Here is a 24,545-nt window from a genome sequence, read left to right on the forward strand (position 1 = left end):
ATGACTTATTTTAGGAGAAAATCTGTGAAACTTTTAACGAATAAATGGACGGTCCTAAATCAAAGGGGTAATCACCATATTGTTAGGGGCGCAGCTGCTACAGTGCTAACCGCTTGGGGGGGCTACCGCACCTGTCAAAGCCACATGTGTCTATGTATTTTTTTTTACCCTTGGGCACTTCATGGGTGCACTTAAAATGTATAAGGAGGTTGGGCTCTTTCCACTATATGCATTTTCAGGTCGATCTGCAACCCAACAAAGCCAGAAGCATATTGATACTCTGGGATCAGTTCCAATGGACCTACACCTTGAAATCCTCTAGGCAGAAAAATAGGAGCCCTTATAAAGGAGAAATACAGATGTAAATGTTTTGCAGTTTGTAAACAACTCTTAAGGTCTTCAAATGTATTTTATCTTCTATTTATAAGGCGCCACAAGACTTCAACAGCACCTTACGCAGGGTGTTGGAACATACAACAAACTTACATAAGTACATACAGAAAAGAACAATGGGTACAGAATAAAAAAAATGATTGATCCAAATAACAGAACAAATTGCATGGCATAAAACAACAATTCGGCAAAACAGGGACAGAGAGGAAGACGGAGAGTGGAGAGACATAGGGTACATACATGAGACAGGAGGACCCTACCCATGAGAGATTACATTCTAAAGGGAGGGGGTAATGAGTGACAAACAGAGCAAATGGGAACAATAGGCAAAGTAGAAGTCTGCAAGATAGTGAGACTATGATGTATAGAGGCCTAGAATAGGCCATGATTCATGAATTTGATTCCCAACCATGGCCTTATCTGTATGGTGTTTCTATGTTCTCCCTGTGTTTGCGTGCATTTCCTCTGGGTGCTCCTGTTTCCTCACAGTCCAAAAACATACTGGTAAGTTAATTGGATGCTAATAAATTGCCCTTAGTCTCTAGGTCTGTGTGTGTGTGTATGTTAGGGGATTTAGATTGTAAGCTCCAATGGGGCAGGGACTGGTGTGAGTGAGTTCTCTGTACAGCGCTCCAGAATTAGTGGCACTATATAAATAAATAGATGACGATGATGATGATTGTGCAGGGGCCTAGGTGTTACAGAGACCTGGAGGCTCCAGATGGTATTAGTAGAAGCCTCCATAATTTAGGCATATTTTATCGGCATATTTGCTGTACAGAGAGTAACATCAATAATGTTCTTACCTGAGATATTTGGTTACAATTTTCTTTTTCAAAAGAAATAGTTTAAATTCCAATTTTTTGCATTGAAACATTAGCTCAGTTATTCTAGTTTAGTTATAATTTGTTTGATTCCTAAATCATGAGGCTTTAATAGCAAATTTTTGACATCACTTAATCTTTCAAATAACCTACACATATGTAACACTTGGGGCGTATTAACCAATCTATAATTTTTATTTTGAAACAAATAGTCAAACTTTAGGCGATCCCCCAATGTTCTGCTAAGGAAATGTGGCCATAAAATGTTATTTCTACAGAGTTTTAATGGAGGTGGAATCAGTGTCGGACTGGGGCATGAAGGGCCCACCGGGAATGCAACACTAGGGGCCCACCAGAGGTGGTGTGGTCAGCCATCATAGAGGCGGGACCAGACACTAGAGGGGGAGCGGTCAGCCCACAAAGGACAGCTAGCACCTTAGTGTAGTATATAAAGAATGCAGTGTGTGTATAAAGAATACACAGTCTTGACCTGCCTCTTAGATTGGGCAGAACAGTCACCAAAAATCAGGATTGTCCCACTAGACCAGGTTTGGCTAACCTGTGGCACTCCAGGTGTTTTGAAACTACAAGTCCCAGCATGCTTTGCCAATATATAGCAGCTTATTGCTGGAAGGGTATGCTGGGACTTGTAGTTTCACAACACCTGGAGTACCACAGGTTAGCCAAGCCTACACTAGACTCAGAACATTTGACAGACTGTCCTACCTGTTGTTGTCACTTTTACTACCTGTGGCTGCTGGTTTCTTTAGTTGCGGCTTGTCTGCATCCTGGAATGTTGAGGGCCCTATTTGGAAAAAATAATTGGTACATTTAGAAACGCCAACCATCCCTGCCATTAAATCAACAGCACCCACATTTAATAATTAGGCCTCTCTCCAGCCTCAACATTAAAGTAATAGCACTCACATTTGATAAATAGATCTATTTCCGTCCAACCAACCCCAACATTAAATTAATAGTATTCCCATTTAATAAATAAACCTATTACCCTCCCTCCAAACGGCCCCAGCAATAAATCAATAGCATTTACGTTTAATACAGCTATTTCCCACTACCATTCCTAGCATTAAATAATTAATATTCACATTTAATAGATAGCCCCCCTCCCCACACTCAGCCTCCTCCCCACACTCAGCCCCACATTCAACTATAGACCCAAACCAACTCAGCATTTAGTGTTCTCTGTGCAGCTATAGTACTCTCAATTCACACTATATATACATATATATTCTTTATTGTTTCCCAGGAGTTGTGGTGTTTTTAACAGTGTATAGAACCAAAGCAGGGGAACTCTCTTGCTAAGCCTTGTGACAATACCGTTTGGCTAAACCATCTACAGAATTTTACAATGATAATGTTTCCGTGATGTATAAAACAAAAGTTTTTCATTAATTGTGTACACTGGTATTTTCACATCCAGGCAAACATCTGAATAATGAAAACTTAAGTTTATTTAACACAACGGAGCTATAGTACTTTTTATTAAAAGGTTAAACAATTATACCATAACAACTGAATACGTTATAATTATCAGTCTCTCTTTAGCCAACCCCTGGGCACAGTCCTGTGGTTACTAGCATTCTCCCCCTCTTACAGCCAGCAAGGCAGTCCTGCTCCAATGACAGCCTGTTTTTGGGGCACATGCTTATACAAGGCTCACAGGCAATGAGGAAAAAGATATCTGGTCCTTGCAGCCTCTGCATCTTGTTGGTACAGCATGAGTCGTAACCTCTTGCCAGGGCTGCCAAGAAGAATTCAGGGCCCGGGTACAACAAATTCATGGGGCCCCCCTCATAGTGAAGTAAGCCCCAAAATTTTTTTGCGCCGCCTTACGGCGGCGCAAAAAAGATTAGGTATATGGTCATATATTCAGGGGCGTGGCTAGCCAAACGGCAGTGCAAAAATTTTGGGAGGTGCGGTCATGCATTTGGGGGCGTGGCAAACGTGCCATTGGGGCGTGGCTAACATAAAAACCACTAGGCTCTCAATTCGCCGGAGCGTCACATATGTTTAAGCACTCCTGACTTTCAGGACATCTACCACCACAGGGTAGTATACAAACAATGCAGTGTGTACACAAACAGTTCAGTCTTGGCCTACACCTTACATTGGACACAACATTCACCAAAAATTGGTATTGTCCCTACTAGAATCACAACATTTCACACACTGTGCTGCTCTCTCCTACCTGTTCTTCTCACTTTCTCCACCTGTGGCTGCTGCTTTCTTTAGTTGTGGCTTGTCCGGATCCAGAAATGTTGAAGGACCTATTTTGAAAAAAAAATGGCTACATTTAGAAAATTACAGCCAGCCCCAGCGTTAAATCAATAGCACCCACGATTAATAATTAGGCCTTCCTCCAGCTCCAATATTACAATAATGTGCCCCTTCATCATCGCCATGCCTTATGATCACACTGTGCCCTCCATGCTGTTTTTGCCCCCTTCATCTGGCTCCCCTTCATCAGACTATACTATGCTGCTCCCCCCCTTTTTCAATCCCACTGTGCCATGCCTCCCCCCCCCCCCTTTGTAACCCCACTGTGTCATGCTGCCCACCATTTTTTAACCCCACTGTGCCATGCTGACCCCTGTTTATTAACCCCACTGTGCCATACTGCCCCGTTTTTTAACCCATCTGTGCCCCTCTCATTTTTTCACCCCCTCTGTCATGCTGCTTTCCCATTTTTTAACCCCTCTGTGCTCCCCCCTCAATTTTTAACCCCTCTGACATGCTGCTTTCCCATTTTTTAACCCATCTGTGCCCCTCTCATTTTTTAACCCCTCTGACATGCTGCTTTCCCGTTTTTTAACCCCTCTGTGCTCCCCCCTCAATTTTTAACCCCTCTGACATGCTGCTTTCCCATTTTTTAACCCCTCTGTGCTCCCCCTCATTTTTTAACCCCTCTGACATGCTGCTTCCCCGTTTTTAACCCCTTTGACATGCTGCTTTCCCGTTTTTTAACCCCTCTGTGCCCCCCCTTATTTTTTAACCCCTCTGTCATGCTGCCCCCCCGTTTTTTAACCCCTTTGTGCCCCCTCATTTTTTAACCCCTCTGTCATGCTGCCCCCCCGTTTTTTAACCCTTGTGCTCCCCCTCATTTTTTAACCCCTCTGTCATGCTGCCCCCCCCCCCCCCCCCGTTTTTTAACCCCTCTGTGCCCCCCTCGTTTTCCTCCCTTCACTTACCTTTTCTCCTCTCTTGGTCTTCTCTGCTGCTCTGTGCTCCATTGCTCCAGACTGACTGAATGCTGGGCATGACATGATGACATCACACCCAGCATTCAGACAGTCTGAATAGAGCACAGAGCAGCAGAGAGGAGGGATGCTGGCTCCGCGATCAGGTGAGTATGTTTTTTTTTTTTTTTAAACTAGCCTGCTCCCCCCACCAACGACCGAGCCCCCCCCCACCCCCCCCCCGCCAAAAAAAAAAAAAAAAGGAAAGGAAAAAAAACGTTTGGAAAAAAAAAATTAAAAAATTAAAAAAAATCAGCAGCGCAAGGGCCCGGGCCGGGCCCCCTGACATGCCGGGCCCGGGTAATTAGTACCCGCTCCCCCCCCCTCTCGGCGGCCCTGCCTCTTGCTAGTACTGGTTAACCTGGATCCCCCTCCTGTGGAGGCTTCTGGGTACAGGTTGGGCACTCCCAATTCTGGCTCCTCGATTGGCAGGGAGTGAGGTGCTACGCATTACTTCTGGACCTCACATTGGTTGTTGCTCCACAAATTCTGAATGTAATAGACTCCCACAATAAATGTCAACAAAGGAGTCTAATCACTGCTGATTTTACTTAACCCTTTATAGCTTTTTCCTAAGATCCAGAGCATTGTACACACTTATGGTGAATGCTAGTCAGCTATCTGTGTGCAATTTAACAGTACCTGCAGACTGCAGTACAAAGAGGGGGAAAAAAAAGAGGTGAAAAGTAACCCTCATTCACTGTGGGAAACGAGTAGTAATAGTAACCCCTCTTTTTGCCACTTACCTTACCTTGAAAAGCTCCGGCATCCTGCTCCTCTGGGCGGCGCGGCTAGTGACAAGAAGACAGCCGCGGTAGAAACTCCGTCCTCCTCCCCTGCTGAAGTTCACAAAACACTACCGCGCAGGCGCAGAGAGCCAAGGCACGGCTCTCTGCGCCTGCGCGGTAGTGTGTTTCTTACACAGACGACCGTCTACGAGGTGCTCCCTGCAAGCTCCGCCCCAATGTCGGAGGGGGCGGGGCTTAATCGCGGCTGGGCCTACCGGTCTACAGCCCGGCTGGCCGGCAGGCCAGTCCGAGGCTGGGTGGAATACATTTTAGGAAAGTAAGGCAAAAAAAGGAGTAAATTTGATCCTGGGTAAAGCCATGTTACAATGTAAGGGGTGCAAATTAGTTTATTGTTTTGCACATAAAGAAAATACTGGCAGGTTTTTTGTCACGTAGCACAAAAATACTTGATAACTTTATTTTTACACTGAAATTTGATCAAGGACATGCCATATCCTAACTATAAACCTGTCCCCACATTTTAAATTTACCTCCCCCTCCAATGCAACATGGTTTTGCAAGGTGCAAATTTACTCCTTTTTTTTTGCTCAGGCCTATAGTGTCTACTTGTGTATTTCCAATGTTAGGGATTTTACATTTCGGTAAAGTTTTGCTGCACCTAAACTGCCATGCCGGGTGCAGGAAGGTAAATAAAAATGAAATAATTTTTGCATGCACGTCGTCTGTTATTTTAATAGAAGCAAAATAGTTTATCTACTTTCTATGGTGAAATTATTCCAGGGATCTTTCTGAAACGAAGGATCCAAACCAAATATTTTCTTTAACACAAATATAATAGGTTTGATGTGAGCACTTCTGACTACTGTCCATCAGCCCACGTGTGACAGCTACTTATTTTGAAGCCATTTTCAGGTCCATAATTTCTACTTTCCTTTTTCCCTTTTGGGCTTTTCATGTGAGTGGGACCAAGCAAACACTGACTAAGGTAATTTATCTAGTGACCTTTTAGTTCTTTCAAAGCAAAGTGATTTAATAGCACTTAATCTGTCAAGGGCCCCGAGCTTTGTAATAACGTTTTATTAAGGCGTTTTTCATGGTGCATTAGAAGAAGTCTTAAAGACTAAAGCGGAATCTTACACAATTACTTTTTTTACCCTCTGTCTAGAATCTGTTGAAAGAGAAGAGATGTCGGAACACTGTGCAGTTTCTGTGAACACAACTTTTCCTAACATTTGGAGTAAGCTGGACTGACAGAGGCAGATGGGCTGATTTGCATATATGCAAATAGTCCTGGGTTTTGTATCGATTCCCTAGGAGATCATATGACTTTATCTGAAGAGTCTAATGACAGCGAAAAAGATAGGAAGGCGACAAAATACCCCATTATAAAATAAGGAAACTGTGACAAGAGTGAAAACTTTTTTGTAGTTCTCTAATGTCAGCTAGTGCCCATTTTATTTAAATTTGTTCATTCTGATTTTTTTTTATTTACAATCTGTTTCATTCAAGCAGCGATAAATAATTTATTACTCTGAATAACAGTTGATGTGGTTTGATTAAATGATACACTACAGCGTTACTGTAGATATTATCCTCTATTTTAGCTATAGAGTTCTCAAGTCTTTTCCTACGTTGCAGAATAAATTGTATACATCTCTTAATAATCAGTGATGCCGGTGAGTTTTTGATATGAAAGAAAAACTGACTGTATCAGTCAACCGAAATAGCTACATTGGACCCAGTATGAACCAATTTGAACCTTATTTTCATGGTACTGTATCTTATTGGTTGGATGTTCCAACCAATCACAAAGGAATATAATAGACAACTGCTTTGAATTGTTTAGAGTCAGTTGGTGCTAATATGTGGGAGATATTTGTTTACTTCTTTTTATTCATTGTGGACAATGTAAGATCAAGAGCAGGTTCAAAGGCATTTTTAAGGTAAGTAAAATCCAGTTCTGCACCAAGATGTATCCATCTCTGCACCAAGATACATCCAGCTCTATACCAGTGCATCCAACTCTGCATCAGTACATCCAGTTCTGCACCAAGATGCATTCAGCTCTGCATCAGTGCATTCAGCTCTGCACCAAGATACATCCAGCTCTGTAACAGTGCATCCAGCTCTGCATAAGTACATCCAGCTCTGCATCAGTGCATCCAGCTCTGCACCAAGATGCATCCAGCTCTGCGCCACTATATCGAGCTCAATACCAGTGCATCCAGCTCTGCACCCAATGCATACAGCTCTGCACCAGTACATCCAGATCTGCGCCAGTACATCCAGCTCTGCACCAAGATGCATCCAGCTCTGCATCAGTACATTCAGCTCTGCACCAAGATGCATCCAGCTCTGCATCAGTACATTCAGCTCTGCACCAAGATGCATCCAGCTCTGCACCACTACATCCAGCTTTGCATCAGTACATCCAGCTCTGCACCAAGATGCATCCAGCTCTGCATCAGTACATCCAGCTCTGCACCAAGATGCATCCAGCTCTGCATCAGTACATTCAGCTCTGCATCAGTACATTCAGCTCTGCACCAAGATGCATCCAGCTCTGCATCAGTACATTCAGCTCTGCACCAAGATGCATCCAGCTCTGCACCACTACATCCAGCTTTGCATCAGTACATCCAGCTCTGCACCAAGATGCATCCAGCTCTGTACCACTACATCTAGCTCTGCACCAAGATGCATCCAGGTCTGTACCACTACATCCAGCTTTGTACCACTACATCTAGCTCTGCACCAAGATGCATCCAGGTCTGTACCACTACATCCAGCTTTGTACCACTACATCTAGCTCTGCACCAAGATGCATCCAGGTCTGTACCACTACATCCAGCTTTGTACCAGTACATCCAGCTCTGCACCAAGATGCATCCAGCTCTGTAACACTACATCCAGCTTTGCACCAGTACATCCAGCTCTGCACCAAGATGCATCCAGCTCTGCACAACTACATCCAGCTCTGCACCAGTACATCCATCTAGGCACCAATATTATATGTGTTTTAGATGTGGCTAGCTAGTGCAGGGGACCGTCATCATCATCATCAGTAAGTTTTTGCACCAGCCCTCAGGCACCCGCATTTAATACTGTTAATGACAAACCTATATGAGTGCTCGTGAGGGTCTGCCTCAGTTTGCAGTTATGCAAACATGCCCCTACTGTACTCGGTGTGAGTCTGCATTGATCTTGCCTCCCCCCGTTTCTCCTCTACCAGTGCAAGGAGACGGAAGCACCAAACATACATACAGATGTAGACTTAGGCTTTTTGTGGACATGTGCAGTACAACTTTGCATATTTTACACTCAGCAAATGGACTAATTTTCAAAACCGCACGAGGCCCTTGGACTACACTAGATAAAGATTGTCCATAACCGTAATTATTAAAGAAGAGTGAGGGTGGGGTGCGTGCATATTTTATTGAAATACAAATTGCTTTTATTCTTTGTGGGCGTCATTTATGACCAGATGACACAATGGTAATACTTCATCCTTTTACACACAGCGTTTATTTCGTTTTACAGCTAAGATATCAATGCAATTGTCAATCTACTGAAATGCTTTTGTGCAATCATTGTTCCTTGTTCGCTGCACTTCAGGAATGCATGGGGCACAAAGGTAAAATATCCATCTCTCTCCTTATCGTTACTTCTCCCTCATTCATCTGAACCTTTATTGTTTCTTACATAATGCTTATGTGACCCACAGTGATCTATTATTTAACTCCACAAAGAGCTGTTGTTTTCAGTTCCTGCATTTATGATTTTGTATATCCAAGTATTTAGCTTTATTTACATCTAACTTTTTTTACATTGTGTACATGAATGAGTGTAAAATTCCACAAGATGATGGTATTAAAGCTCATGCAAATCAAGTGTGATTTTTCTCCACCCTTTCTCATTTTAATACCTACAGCTATACAAATAATCTCATTTTAAAGGATAAGACGTTTTGCTCTCTGTGGCAGGATCTATCTAACATCTACCTCTCCTGCTGATTTTCCATCCTATGCTGTACCCTGCAAATGTTCAGATACCATTATCATGTCACATATTCAATATCATCAGATTTGAGCTGCGTTTTGCAAATAAACTACTGTATTCACATATGATTAAAAAAAACTGTAGCCGTTTATTTATATACAATTGTGATTACACTGCTAATCCAACATCTCAATCCACTCATCGTCCAGGTAAAAAATTGATCTTTTGCCAAAAATGCCATCTAGCCCTGAAAACGCATTAACAGCAAAATCTGTTGCTAGGGTTAGAAAAGTGACGTGTGATATCCAAACAGGGATAATGCATTTCACACTCACATATACTATGCCGTTCCTCCTCTGTATTTGCACTATGTTTGTGTGAACCTATTTCTGCACTAATGACAGCTTTCCCAAATTTCCAATGATATTCACCAGGGATGAGGATTTAATACTGGAAATGTCCCTATTTTCCTAAACAGCGTTCAGCTAAGTGTCAGGATTCAGGCTGAGATTGACTGATAATCTGCTCCAGTTCTTAAGAGACACTTTCTGAATTGAAGCATCAATAGATTCAGATATAGAAGCCTTGTAATGCCCGGAAACAAGAGCAGAACCACATGGTATTAAAACCGGTATTAAATGGGGTTTTTGTTCAAAAAAACAAAAACAAAACCCTGAAACACACACTGATGGTGATGAAATAAAATAAACGGTTGGTGTCACATAATATAATAAAGGTTCTGGTGGACAATACCAATTACATAGCAAATAAGAAATGTGTGGGTGCACAAATTAGAATACATAATAAATACATACTTTATTTAGTTATAGCAGCAGCTTAATTACGTACTTATAGCAGCCTATGGCAGAGTATGGAAGGCCAACTTAGACAACCAACCTGTAGCCATCTACCCTTTCTAGTCCTTCATCTGATCCTCAAGAGCTTAGAGATGATTAGAGAGTCCGACCTGCAGAGTGAGTGTAAAGAGCAGGACCCTGCTGAACTGAGGAAATGGCAGAGGTTGCACTAAAATACTCGAAAAGACTTTAAGACAAAAGAACTTAAAGCAGCTCTGCTGCCTACATGATCAAGCTAAGCTTCTCCCTAGAAGTACCGGGGACTTCTCCGTGAATGTGTTCTGCTCGGGGCCTTTACAGGTTCTGTAATACTGAACTGCCAAATTAATTCCATCTTCCACTTAAAAAAAGGTGGAGAGATGGGTGTAGCTCTGTCGTGAGCAGGAGAGCCAATCACAAGCCTTACTGTCTTGGTTGCGCCTCGTGATTGGTCCTCCCGCTCTATCCAATTCGACTTAAACTCCCATCAGAGCCTTGCACGATGTGTGCCTCCACTCAGTTCTGGTATTATACTAAGTAAAACATTGCACTTTTTATGCTCACAGTGAGGTTTTACTACCCTAACATCCTGAGAAACCTTATCCCAATGGGACATTGACGATCGTCAGCACGGTGGCTCAGTGGTTAGCACTTCTGCCTCACAGCACTGGGGTCATGAGTTCAATTTCTGACCATGGCCTTATCTGTGTGGAGTTTGTATGTTCTCCCTGTGTTTGCGTGGGTTTCCTCCGGGTGCTCCGGTTTCCTCCCACACTCCAAAAAACATACTGGTAGGTTAATTGGCTGCTATCAAAATTGATCCTAGTCTCTCTCTCTCTCTCTCTGTCTGTGTGTGTATGTTAGGGAATTTAGACTGTAAGCTCCAATGGGGCAGGGACTTATGTGAATGAGTTCTCTGTACAGCGCTGCAGAATCAGTGGCGCTATATAAATAAATGGTGATGATGATGATGTATGCTAGCAATTGAATTTCCCCCAAAAGGTAAAATACTAGTTCACATGATTGCCTGAAAATATGACTGACTGTCTAATTATTTTATTCTGAAGCCCAAAATGTGAGACATGTACTAATCACTAGACGTAGATTTTTAAAATATTTTAACAGAGCGCAGTGGCCTAGTGGTTAGCACCTCTGTCTCACAGCGCTGGGGCCATGAGCTCAATTCCCAACCATGACCATTATCTGTGTGGAGTTTGCATGTTCTCCCCGTGTTTGTGTGGGTTTCCTCCCACACTCTAAAAAGATACTAGTAGGTTAGTTGGCTGCTATCAAATAGATCCTAATCTACCTGTCTGTGTGTGTGTTAGGGAATTTAGGGAACATACAACAAAATTAAAGAAGCACATATAGAAAAGAACAATGGGTACAGAATAAAAAAAATGATTGATCCAATTAACAGAACAAATTGCATGGCATAAAACAACAATTCGGCATAAGTCAAAACAGGGACAGAGAGGAAGACGAAGAGTGGGGAGACATAGGGTACAGACATGAGACATTAGGTAGAGGGGGTAATGAGTGACAAAAGGAGCATACGGGAACAATAGACAAAGTAGAGGTCTGCAAGATAGTGAGGCCATGATGTATAGAGGCCTAGAATAGGCCATGATTCATGAATTTCATTCCCAACCATGGCCTTATCTGTGTGGAGCTTGCATGTTCTCCCCGTGTTTGCGTGGGTTTCCTCCTGGTGCTCCGGTTTCCTCCCACACTCAAAAAACATACTGGTAGGTTAATTGGCAGCTGCTAAATTGCCCTTAGTCTCTCGGTCTGTGTGTGTGTTAGGGGATTTAGATTGTAAGCTCCAATGGGGCAGTTCTCTGTACAGCACTACGGAATTAGTGGCGCTATATAAATAAATGGTGATTATGATATTCAAGTAACTTAGGAAAGAAACAATACCTAAATTTATTCCTTCTGATAACAATTCTTTATTTTCCTTTTCTTTTCACCCTCAGGCATCTCACAAAGCTATCGGGTTAGGGCACTGATTACCCTTTCAGGAAACGGCTGCCATTTTGAGGTTGATTAAAAACCGAAAGCAGAATGTAGCAATTGTCATCTCCTTTTCTTCTCTCCCCCCTTGTTGTGCCTGGCTGGTATCACAGCTCACTATGGGAGACAATAGTCTATAAATCATTGACTGCGTCCCGTGGGAACAGGTTTGTTTATAAAGAAGGTGTAGAAACACATAAAGAGTAAGTGAATCAAGCCCTCAGCTGGCATTTAATTGATAAGAAGTAAAGCTAATATTAGATAACAAATAAATGGTCTGTTGCACAGGCATTTAATTAAACACCAAATTAATGCAGTAATGACCTAGTAGAACTAACAGCCAGAAACATTTACTGCAGGAAAGCATCTGGAAGCCTCCAACTTTTTTCCATGTAGAAATACATTATAGAGAGATCTATTTATTTGTAATCAATTCTTCTTCCGTTTTTTTTTACTCTAAAAGAGTCATTAAAAAGTGATGAGAAAACTAGTTTGGAGGTAGTCCAAATATCTTCAATCCGCTACTTAGAGGAAAATGGCTGCTTGTGCCTGAGTGAAATCCAAGTTCTATAATTAAGGTTCACTTGTGACTGTAAAGCCATTGAGATAGATCACTGTAATATTAAGGGTGTTTGCTACAGTAGAGGCTGCTGGGAATTTCGGATCTGGTAGGTCAGAAAAAAACATCTAAGGTAGAATTTCAACTTGTACAGAGGATAATTAACCACATTTACAAGTTTGTCATCGACTTCGTCTAAAATTCAGTCAATCATTGAAAAATCCTGAAAAATATTGATACATTTTATGTAAAAATAATTATGTTCTCTTAATTATTAGATTGAACAGATAAAACATTTTTTCTTAAATTTTTATAACAATACATAGATGTCAGTCTCATTTTACAATTTTTTTCCTTTTCATCTCTTGGGGGGTGGGGGGGGGGGGGAATGTAGGTAACTCCAAATTTTACATCAATGTACATTGTTTTATGAACAATAAAAGTGGTGGTTTTGCAGCAAAAAAAACCTTTGTTCATTTATTTGAAACAGTGTATTGTAGTCAGTTCTTTAAATAGGTTTTGCATATTTTGACCTAATTATAAAACATCAATGTATCTTTAAATGTACCTTTCTGACAATTTGTCCCTTAAAGATTTTGCATGCTCAGACTAGTCATTATGCAATACTTTCTATTGGGACACTGCTAGCATTAATATCAAAGGGAAATAAATGTTATTTAGGTCATTAGCAAAATCGTCAATGTACAATGAAAAGTCATCACCATTTTTTGTTTTGTTTTTCCTGTCTTTCTAAGTAATTTTGTTAATGTGTTATTCTATCTGTATTAAAAAGTCAGTATTTTTTGCAGAGAATGGTCACTAGTCCCTCCTCAATTTAATTGTATTCTGATTTGTGCCATAAAAATCTGACTATACTTCATGGGGAAGTCAAACAGCCAGTTTTAGGAGAATTTTTTTTTAATTCAATTACGCTCAATACACTATAAAAGGTTCTTAGATAGACAACGTTAAGTGGTCATGTTTTAGATGTTGTGAACAGATAATGAGAAAGTGGAAAAATCTACTTTGTTGCTTTTTATTTAAATAGGTGAGCAGTGTGCTCTATTGCTATCCTAATTGTGCTAATTGTATGAGATTCTGTAAGTCTAAAAGCCAAACAATAGGGATCTTACTTGTAAACATCCAAATGATCTGATTGGCTATATGTTGTTCTATCCCCACCCACTTCACTTTTCAACTGGGGGAATAATAGCTGAATACTGAATACAGAAAGATGCTCTGACCGAAAACAAATGCACATTAAAACAACAATACTTTTAGAAGCAAAAATATTGGTAACAAATATGTTTATGTTGCAAGTCATGTTCCTTCTACTGTTTCTTCACTCTCTGTACCTCTTGGTCTGCTTCACTAGCCCTGTTTTCCCTGTTTTCTTAAGCTTTGCCCTTCTTCTCGCTGATTTCTACCATCACTTTCACTATCTGTCCCAGATATAATCTGATTTGCTTTACCCTGTCACCTGTGTTTGTATATATTTTGTTCTTTCTGTATCATGTTGTGTCTTGGTTCTGTTTTCTATATATATGTAATGTACGGCGCTGTGGACCCTTTGTGGCACCTTATAAGTCAAAGATAATAATAATAATAATAATAATAATAATAATAATAATAATAATAATAATAATAATAATAATAATAAAAAATGTGTTTTCCAGCTTTTGAAATTCTATGCATTTCAGTATTTGGTGGTCCACAAACAACTTACATGTAGAGTACAGCAATTCATCACATGGGCTTAAATTTCAATGACCCCTCTCTACCCAAGGTACCATTACCACTCTATTGTACAGCAGAGGTAGAGAAGCTCTGCAGTAATTCTATATAATTGTTTATATATACAATAAATAAAATATATACAGGGCTAGACATGTAAAAATTAGTTTGAGAAGAATTTTCAGGGATGGATGGGTGGCTAATATTAAAATAAATTCTATATAATGTAAATCAGGTGCGGGATGCTTATAGGGCTAGACATGTACATGGGGTGTCCGTGACATGGGTATTTTTTGGGACTGACAATTACAGCCTACACAGTAGCTATGGGCAACTCCAGCTTAAATCTATCTGTATACGACAACGTGAGAAGCATTTCTCAAACATGTTAAAATGAACGGTGAGAGGGTTTAAGAAATAAGTAATAAAATAACAAAGACTAAAACTGAAAAAAAAAACCTCCTTTCTTACTTTTTTTCACTTTATTCCAGTGTGATGCGCACTGTTTCCTAAGTAAATAAAATGGTTTTTTTCCCTCCTTTCTTCTACAATATCCAGTGTGAAATAACTGAGACAGTGATTTCAATATTGTCATAACTTTCACATGAAATTTAGCATTACCCATAAACAAAACTACGAATTCTGCAAAACAAAATCTGAGTTTCTCACCTTACCACTCTTTGTTTTAACAATACCATTTCTGTTTTAATGTCATGTCATTATTGTGTCATGATTTGTTTGTACTATGCTTTCATTTATAAACAGTACAGCATTGTGTAACATAAAAAGAGATAATAATAATATTAATTTTTAATAATAGTAATTATTATTATTCTAAAAAAATTACATCTATGTTTCCACAATGATTAGATGTTTCTATTATATTTCCCAACGCCTAGATCCACACAAAAAAACCCCAAAACAAACCAGACACATTAAAGTGCATTACGCGCTTTAAAAGTAAACTTATTGTGCGAGTTCTGTTTGCAATGAGCAGACATTATACATTTTATTGTTAAGCGTAAATCACTGGGACACTGCACCATGCTGAGAATTAAGAGGAACCTCTGTCTAATTTGCTTGTGAGGAAGGCTGACTAGTTGATTACAATATGTTATCTATACATCAGGCAACAGGATTCCTCTTTATTTTTCTACATTTATGGGACGGAAGCAACAGTTGCCTACAACTGAGAAAATATGCTACCAGCATATGTTATATTCTCAATGTCCTTGTGATTTGGAAATGTCAGTGTTTCGTGATTGAGTCATTGTAAAAATATACAGTAGGTAATAAAGTCTAGAGAGACAGTAAATAGTACTGCATAAAAAAAGCCATCACACTTTAGAGCGCTGTGGAAATGTATTTTCTTATGTTGTCTGCCTTCAATATAATCTTCAGACTGTATTGATATGTTTGTTTGCAAAGCGATCTTCTCTGTGCTGTGACAGATGCAGTTAGAGGGAATTGGAAAATATATAACAAACAGATAAGGAGTCTGTTTATGTAAGATTTAAGTTGTATCTTTGCACAGTTTCCGCTGCGGTAAAACCCTTTGCTCTTATTTGTCCATGTAACTATTTGCGTTGCCGTGTACTGCATCCACCATGTTTATTGCGGTGTTAAGTTTTTTCCCGGAATACTGCATTGGTTAGCACTCCTGCCTCACAGCACTGGGGTCATGAGTTTGATTCCTGACCATGGCCTTATCTGTGTGGCGCTTGTATGTTCTCCCCGTGTTTGCGTGGGTTTCCTCCGGGTACTCCGGTTTCCTCCCAAACTCCAAAAACATACTAGTACAGGGGCAAATGCAGGATTTGTAGAGGGGGGTTTCCACACCACGCCAGTGGTGAGCGTGACCAGCATGCATGGGGTGTGGCTATAATATTAGACAGTGCTTGGCTGCTCTCCAACTCTTCCTATCCCTATAATATACATGGGCAATGCTGCGTGCACTACTATTAGGTGCACGCAGCTCTCCCTTTTCAAGCAGAGCCGTGTGAAGCGGGGACAGGGTCCAGCCACCTCAATTATACTGTGCCCCAGGCTGGAGGGGGTTTTTGAGGCACTTGGAACCCCCCTCTGTTTGCCTATGTAGTAGGTTAATTGGCTGCTATTAAATTGTCCTTAGTTTTTCTTGGTCTGTATGTGTATATTAGGAAATTTAGACTGTAAGCTCTAATGGGGCAGGGACTGATGTGAATGAGTTCTCTGTACAGCGCTGCGGAAATAGTGTCACCACATAAATAGCTGCTGATGATGATGATGATGATTTAAGTCCATTTGCTACTTAATGTGTCAATGTATGTGTTCTCCAACCAAGCATTATCCGTTGCGTTCCTCAATTCAGGACCGATCAAGGTGGAATAAAAAAGAATTGCCATTGATATTTTTTTTATTCTTTATTTTGAAACCTTAGACATTTTTTATTTTTTGGAAACTTTTTTGTTGCTGTTGAAAAATGGTTGATTAACCATTTTTATGTCCTTCTGATTTTCCCACAACATCAAGAACTTTCATTACATTACGTTAAGGACGTCGGAAACATTTGTTTATTCAGATTTATAGGCAAATTAAGAAGTGTTGTTTTTGGTGTTGTAAACCCCGAATAAAATGTAAAAGTGGAAAATTGACTTTTGTGATTATTCCTAAATAGCTGATGGGATGTATATAACGGGGATCATGGTGCGTTCAACCTACGGCCGTTTGTTTCATGTAAAGCACGCATTTCTGTATTGCGCATACTCACCAAAAAAAGATTAGGCATATGTCCATATGCATCGGAAATAGCCCACCATGGTAGCGGCCCGAGGGACAGACGCCTCCCTACCTGTGACACTATTACAGGGAAACCCCTAGTGTGGGGTCAACTGTCATTTGTTTTAGTGAACCAATTTTACATCTGCATTTTGGATGCAATAGTGTTCAATCTCAGCTATGGTTATCGGGAAAATTTATCCTATTCATATTCTATTTTTTATGCAAATGATCCTGGTTTCTACCAGAAATGCACAGAATTTTCTGGGGTGGAGGGAGGGGCAGACGTTTGCATCCTCTGATGGGAATATGGAGCAGACTGGGGTGTTCCTGTATAAATGTGAACTAGACAAACTTGTGTATCTGGTATTGTGCTCAGATCCAAAAGTGAGCCAATAGGACTTGATTTGTAGTCATCATCAGGAGTGTCAGAGATTAGGCCTCACTTGCCCAACCCATACCGTGTCCAGGTGTCAGTGTGACGGCCGAGTGCATGTTTAGGAAAATTTCTTCCTATGCAACGAAGACATGAAAGTGTACAATAGCTTCACATAGTGTAAACAGCCCGATGTCATCTCATTGTCATAATGAATGTAAGACATGGATGTGACTAAACTGAGCAACATTTTAGGTGACCAGATGAATGGTTGAATTTAATGAAAGAATGAAGAGGGAGGTCCTATAGTGGTAGTGGGCCGGACTTTACTTTTTCCATCTTGAATTTTTACCACCATGTCTTCAGTACTGCAGAAGTAGTCGCAGTATTCGCAGTGTGAATTTCCGGGGGGGAATTCCATTTTATTTTAATTTAATTTTACTTTGGGTTTACCAGCAGAGCAGTCTTTAATAAAACATTTAGCTCAATTAACACATAATTCCATTTCCAGTTTTACTTTAAAGGCTCACAATTTGTTTTAACTTTATTTTCATTTGTTTTATGATAATAGATAAACTTATAAATTATTAAAACTATTCTTGTGATATTATTTTACCTGTTTTCTATGTTCTGCTTGCTCATCATAAAGTAGAGGTGCATTGTTTGTCTCTCTTCCATATAATTGCTTTCTCTTCTGCTAAATCCTTCCTATCACTCCGTATAATAATCCTCTAACAAAGCAATAGTGTGGATCATGTCTTAGTGACTTAATGACAATTGGGAGCATGACTAAGCTCCGGGGGACAGAATATATGACAGACATGAGGGGGTATATTTACTAAGCTGGGGGTTTGAAAAAGTGGTGATGTTGCCTCTAGCAACCAATCAGATTCTAGCTGTCATTTTGTAGAATGTACTAAATAAATGAGAACTAGAATCTGATTGGTTGCTATCGGCAACATCTCCACTTGTTCAAACCCGCAGTTTAGTAAATATACCCCCAGGAGTCAGACACATCCGTGAAGGTTTGTTCATAGCTTGAACAGAGAGTTATCATGTCTAAATATGTATCAGCAATTAGGAAAAAGATCATTTGTTGTTCGGAGTGCCTGTAATTACAATGTTTATGCAAAAAAATAGGTCCTCCCAGGCAAAACTTATTTTTTTTCTATGCTTTAATATTGCAAAATTGTTATAATTTGCATATTATATACATTTTACATTCTTCTACATTTCATCGTCATTATCATCATTCACCGTCATCATTATTTATTTATAAGGTGCCATAGAATACGCAGCAGAGTACAGCCAGGTTACATCAATACAAAACAAATACAGTAATAATATATAAATACAGTAATAATATATAAATACAGTAATAATAAATAAACCAAATAATACCTAGGTACAAATTAGCATAAATAAAAAACAACAATAGACATAGTTAACATAGAAAATATAGCTTTCCATATGCAGTGTACAGTATAACAGGGACATATAGCCAGGATCGACAGACAGTAGACAAAGGGTAGATAGGATCCTGCCATTGGAAGGTCGGAACAGAAAGAATAGAATTAACATTTATTTTCAAAGTAACAATAACACGTCTCATTAGCACGTTCAAAAAACGTCTACGGTACACATGAAACCCAGAGTGCAGGACGCAGGGTCCTGTTTCTTTAGATAGTCGGCATATGCCTGGGAATGTCTTGCATTTTGCATTGTGTCACAAGTCCCCGGTAAGGTAATACAGGAGATGAATGAAAGTCTATCATCATTCTGCCAAGATGAAAAACTGACAGCTCATAATGAAAAGAAAAATCGTTTCCATTTTGGGTCACTGTGAGTAAGAAAAAGCCGTACGATGCTCTGAGGCTGGAAAATTGGGCTTTTGACAGACATAGCTGCAAGTGAAAGTGCACAGAGTATAATGCTATCTATTATACGGCAGATAATGATTATTTTAGGGGCTGCATGGTTTTGAATAAATCCTCAGATGCCCCATAGGATTGGAAATAAAGGTGAAGGCAGCATGCCATTATTAGAGACATTATGAAAAGATGACTTGCTCTATCTTCTTCTACAGACTAAGGGTCATTGCAATCAGAAAAAAAAAGAAACAAAATGTATTTGCTGTTAACCTTGGCATCAGTGGTGGCTGGAGAGGGACCTTACGTGGTAATGGCAATCACAGCGGCGTAAACAGCACCGGCGCTCAGATTGAATAAAGATAATAGCTTGTCGGGTTCAGGATTGCATGGCGAAAGCTTTAATGCAGGTATCATTAACGTGACACCAAGATCTCCATATTAAAATTGGACATTTATCTTTTCAGAGGCTATTTTTTAATATATGATATAAGTTTCCTCAATGCTGAACTTTCTTTGTTATTTCTTTATCAACTTTACTTTGTTTGGAAAATGTTGAAACCTCATTCGAACCCCCTCGGTTATCCCACTTCTTACCCACATATCCTTTTTTTCTTCTCTCTCGTTATCTCTTGTCTAGAATTTTTTGCATATATACATTGTACCTGAAATAGATCCAGGCCTGTCTCACATAATAGGCTCATCAGACAAGAGTGGCTGCAAAAAACTGGAAAAATAAACTCACTCAGCCCTGCAGACATTAAAGCGAATTTGGAAAAGTAGAAATTGATTTAATAGTTTGTAATCCATAATTTGATTGATTTGCAATATTTGTGAACTTTTGTCTAATCTATATACAAAATATAGTATATAAGTATATATTCAAGTTGATTGTATCTTATCCAGCATTTTAAGAGTCTGTAAATTAAACATTTACTCCCCTTAGGGGCGAAACTATCGTCAGGACAGGAGATGCGGCTGCTTTGGGGCCTGAAAGTGAGGGGGGCCCAGTAATGCAATTTATCAATTTGTTTTCTGCCTTTGTAAACTTTTTTATGTTGGCGTTTAATAAGCATATTGCATCTAATGTGCAACTAAAGGACTGTTTATTAAATGTGGTTGCTATTACAGTAATGTCGGGTGGTTGGCGGAATGAGTTCTGTTGATAAAATCTGAATGCTGTTTTGTAGGTTGGGGGGCTATTTTTCAAAAATGTAAAAGCTATTAACTTAATGTCGTTGCTCGTTTGGGGGCTAGGACCGTTTATTAAATGTGGTTGTTATTATATTACTATTAGGGTCAGTTTGAGGGAAGGAGTTCTGTTTATTAAACATAAATGCCATTAAACTGATTGGGGATTACATATTGGGGAAATCCCTGACACACACACACTAGGGTCAATTTGTTAGCCGTCAATTAACTATCAGTATGTTTTTGGAGTGTGGGAGGAAACCAAAGCATCCGGAGGAAACCCACAAACTCCTCGCCTTATCTGGCCATGGTCGGCATTTGAACTCATGATCCCAGTGCTGAAAGGCAGAAGTGATAACCACTTAGCCACCGTGCTGCCCAGGCCTAGGTGTATTTTTACTAAGCAGTGGTTCCATCAAACCAACGATTCTCGTCTGTTTGCTGTAATTTTTTAAAATACCAATTTTATTAAAGACAAAGCCCAATGGGTTTTGTTTTTAATAAAATTGTTATTTTGAGAAATGATGATTTCAGGATCTGGATAACAGCAACAGAAATTAATACCCCGGCAGCAGCGGGCTGTCAAAGCTGCAGGGACAGGTAAGACAGGTCTGCCAACTATCCAGTTCTGATGGGACAATCAGAATTTTGGGCTACTGTCCAGCTTGACTCTTGTCTCAACAGTTTTGCAGCAACAGTGGGGAGGTATCTCTTGCACCAAGCTGCTCTGCTCATGCTGCATGCAACCAATCTCTACCTCGGCAATATTTCACAGTGCAGAGTATACTGCCATGACTGCGCACTGTCATATCGCTGCATTGCTCTGCCACCTCTGTGATTACACGTTGATTACACGTTGATTTTCTACAATCAGGGCTCAACGCACTCTCCTCTAGTCTTATGGTGCTCAAAATACTGGCAGAGCAAAAAACTATTTGAATTTGAGAAATGATGAGTGATTTCTGCAGTGCCAATTCTCATACAGTTGTGGTCGGTAAGAGCACTGATATATCAGTAACAATTATCGATTGCGATGCAATAAGTACGCAATCGAACAATTATCTTTAGCAAATAACAACTTGAAAATAAGTTTACTCTGTCTATTTCAGTTAATATAAAATATAATGTGGTTCTCACACACTTGTGGACAATGAAAGCACTCATATATCAGTAGCAAAAATATTTACTTTATATGCAAAATATCCTTCTGCTAACAGTGATGTTTAAAAGACTATATTTGCTAGGATTTTTAATTTGACAACCTGTAATAACAGTTCAATCACAGCAGCCGTTAAAAAGGTTTATACAAGCAATGAGTAAGATCTGAAAAATTAGTGATGTTTATATTCACTGGAGCTTCTGGAATTATGGGAATACATAAAGGTGCTGTACAACTTCGCTGGTACAGCTTTGCATGGCTCATCCATAGAACATGAGAACTGAGGATGCCCGCAAGCATTTTTCTTTAATTGGAGATTTTAAAACATTTCCGAGAACAGTTTATACTGTGTTGAGCAGGTCATCTGTCAAGGAATTACAGTTCCAAGAACTGTCAGAGGTGCTAGAATGTGAAACGGTGGTTTTTAAACCATTGCATAAAGCCTGATGGGTACAAACCTTTGCTCAATGTGCAGTGACCATAAAACAATGAAGTTTTGGTTGCAAATGTTATAGAGCAGGTGTAGAATGATCTGGTCGTCAATTCCTCTTTGAAGAAGTTGATGGAACTGCAGTTATTTGTTGTTTCCAGATATTCTTCTCACTTAATACCAAATCCAAAGGACAATCATGATAATCTAAACAGAGTTACAGATCAATGTCAAGACTTACAAAGAAGATGAAATTAGCTTGGCGAAGTCCTTTGAAGATGCCCATTTTGCATTGCATGAAGAAACGGTTCCAGGACGTGCCACTTCTTCTTGACATTTGGGACATGTTTCTTGCATCAACTTCGGATTTTGAACCTTGTTTCAGTTTGATGAAGATTACAGGGAAAAAGAGTCATGACCAACTGGAAGTGTATCAAGCTCATTAGGATTTAATCATTCCAAAATTTGGTCCTAGAGATGAAAATTGACAAAGTCTGCTTGTGAAAAGTGTTATCAAAGGACCAACATCACAAATAGTGAAATTTCCAATAATCTTGTTATATTGAAATGTAATAGACCTCGTAATGGAGAGTTTTTTTCTTTTGGTTTTTAATGAAAAAGTTATCTCAAACATATGAAGGAAGTCAATTACATAGATATAGGCAAGACAATGACTCTTAACCATCTAGGGAATGAGAGTAGGAGCTATTTACTGAGTTCACTTAATCAGTCATTAAATTATCTAACTGCCTACTGATTAGAACATGTGTTTACTATTAAGAGCAAGTGGACAAATATACTTTATGTACATTGGGCATCAATGACATCCTGATAAATGTATTTCATGTAACATTTTTTTTAAAAAACAAACTTTTTTTATGTATTTTTATTAATGATCATGTTGTTAACTGGTGATAATGTATTTAATTTTTTATTTTTTCTGTGCGTTCTGATAGGACTTTCTATATACATATGTCTAAACTGCATACTGTTGCTTCGCCTCTTCTTTTTACAAAACTTTTCTTAATGTCTATTCTTAAACTTAGTAAATAAAGGCACAGACAACTTTATACGTTTGGCAAAATAGGTCACAGTTTCTTGAATTCATTGTAAAATGTTGGCGGAGAGAGCAAATTGCGAGTCAGCCAACAACTAATAGCAAAACCAAACAGTGTACGGCCATAGGCACTAACCACTGGTACCAGGACTTAGTCCCTTACGATTGGCCGGCGATAACTCTGACGTCATCGTGACTACTCCCCCCTCTGAGCTCACAATGACGTGCCTGCACCAAGCAGGACAAGGGATCTCCAACAGAAAGGGACCAAGAAGTAGGGTGCTTCAAAGGAGGCAGTGACCTGTGGCCAATCAAAAGCACTCCCGCCATCTGTGCTTCCTCTGGAACATACAAAGATTATGGTTTAAATAGCAGACATTCATGAATGGCAGGAGGTAGCGATTTGTGCAGTAAAAGAGACCCAGCAATCAGTTAGGGAAGACTATATGGGCCTTTGATGGTGCCTTCCCCAGGTGGCTGGAGAGGTCAGCAAACTCATAGGTAAGAGAATAACTCATGAACAAACATTAAAGCTCATTTGGCTTAGTGGGGTTGGGCACGTTTTCATGATAACAATAAAAATGACAGCAGGTATGCCTACAAAAAAATTACCCAAACAGAGCTCAGGGGATAAATGTATCAAGGTGCGTTTTTGCACATCCAGCGTTTTTCTCGGGAGAGTTGAACCTTGCAGATGTATGAGATTTCATGTAAAATCACCAGAGATGTATTTCTGTCAAAATCGGTAATTCTAAAATCGATAGAGATCAAACTGATTGTTTGCCAGAGATGACCAGCAATTTTGAAGATCAGGGTAAAAATCACAGCTTAATACATTTGCCGCAGTTCTAAAACGCTGAAAAAATCGGACCTTGATACATTTACCCCCCAGATCTCTAACTGCTCCACTCAGTAGATAATAAAATTATAGGCAGATCTTTTAGGCAGTGGAACATACAGTATAAGATGGGGGTTATATGTGGGAAAATATGTGTAATATTGGGATTTTATTTATACTCACACTTTGCACTCTGCACACAAATACACACACACGACAATATTCATATTCAAACATTTTGCATCGCTACAATTATCCACCAAACAATTTCATAAATAGTTCTTGCTTTCACGGACATTTATTCAGATCACGCTGATGGTAATAACGCTTTTAGTAATTATAATATTTTAGAAATGTGTCATCAGTAAATAAACATCAATGATAATGTGAAATAAAAGCCTGTGACATCTGCTTTTATATAGATTCCCCCTCTCTCTACCTCCCTTTCTCTCTCTCTCTCTCTCTTCCTCTACCTCTCCCTCTCCATCTATCCCTCTCCCCC

This window comes from Mixophyes fleayi, chromosome 1 (genome assembly GCF_038048845.1).
Source record: "Mixophyes fleayi isolate aMixFle1 chromosome 1, aMixFle1.hap1, whole genome shotgun sequence".
NCBI classification, from domain to species: Eukaryota; Metazoa; Chordata; class Amphibia; order Anura; family Limnodynastidae; genus Mixophyes; species Mixophyes fleayi.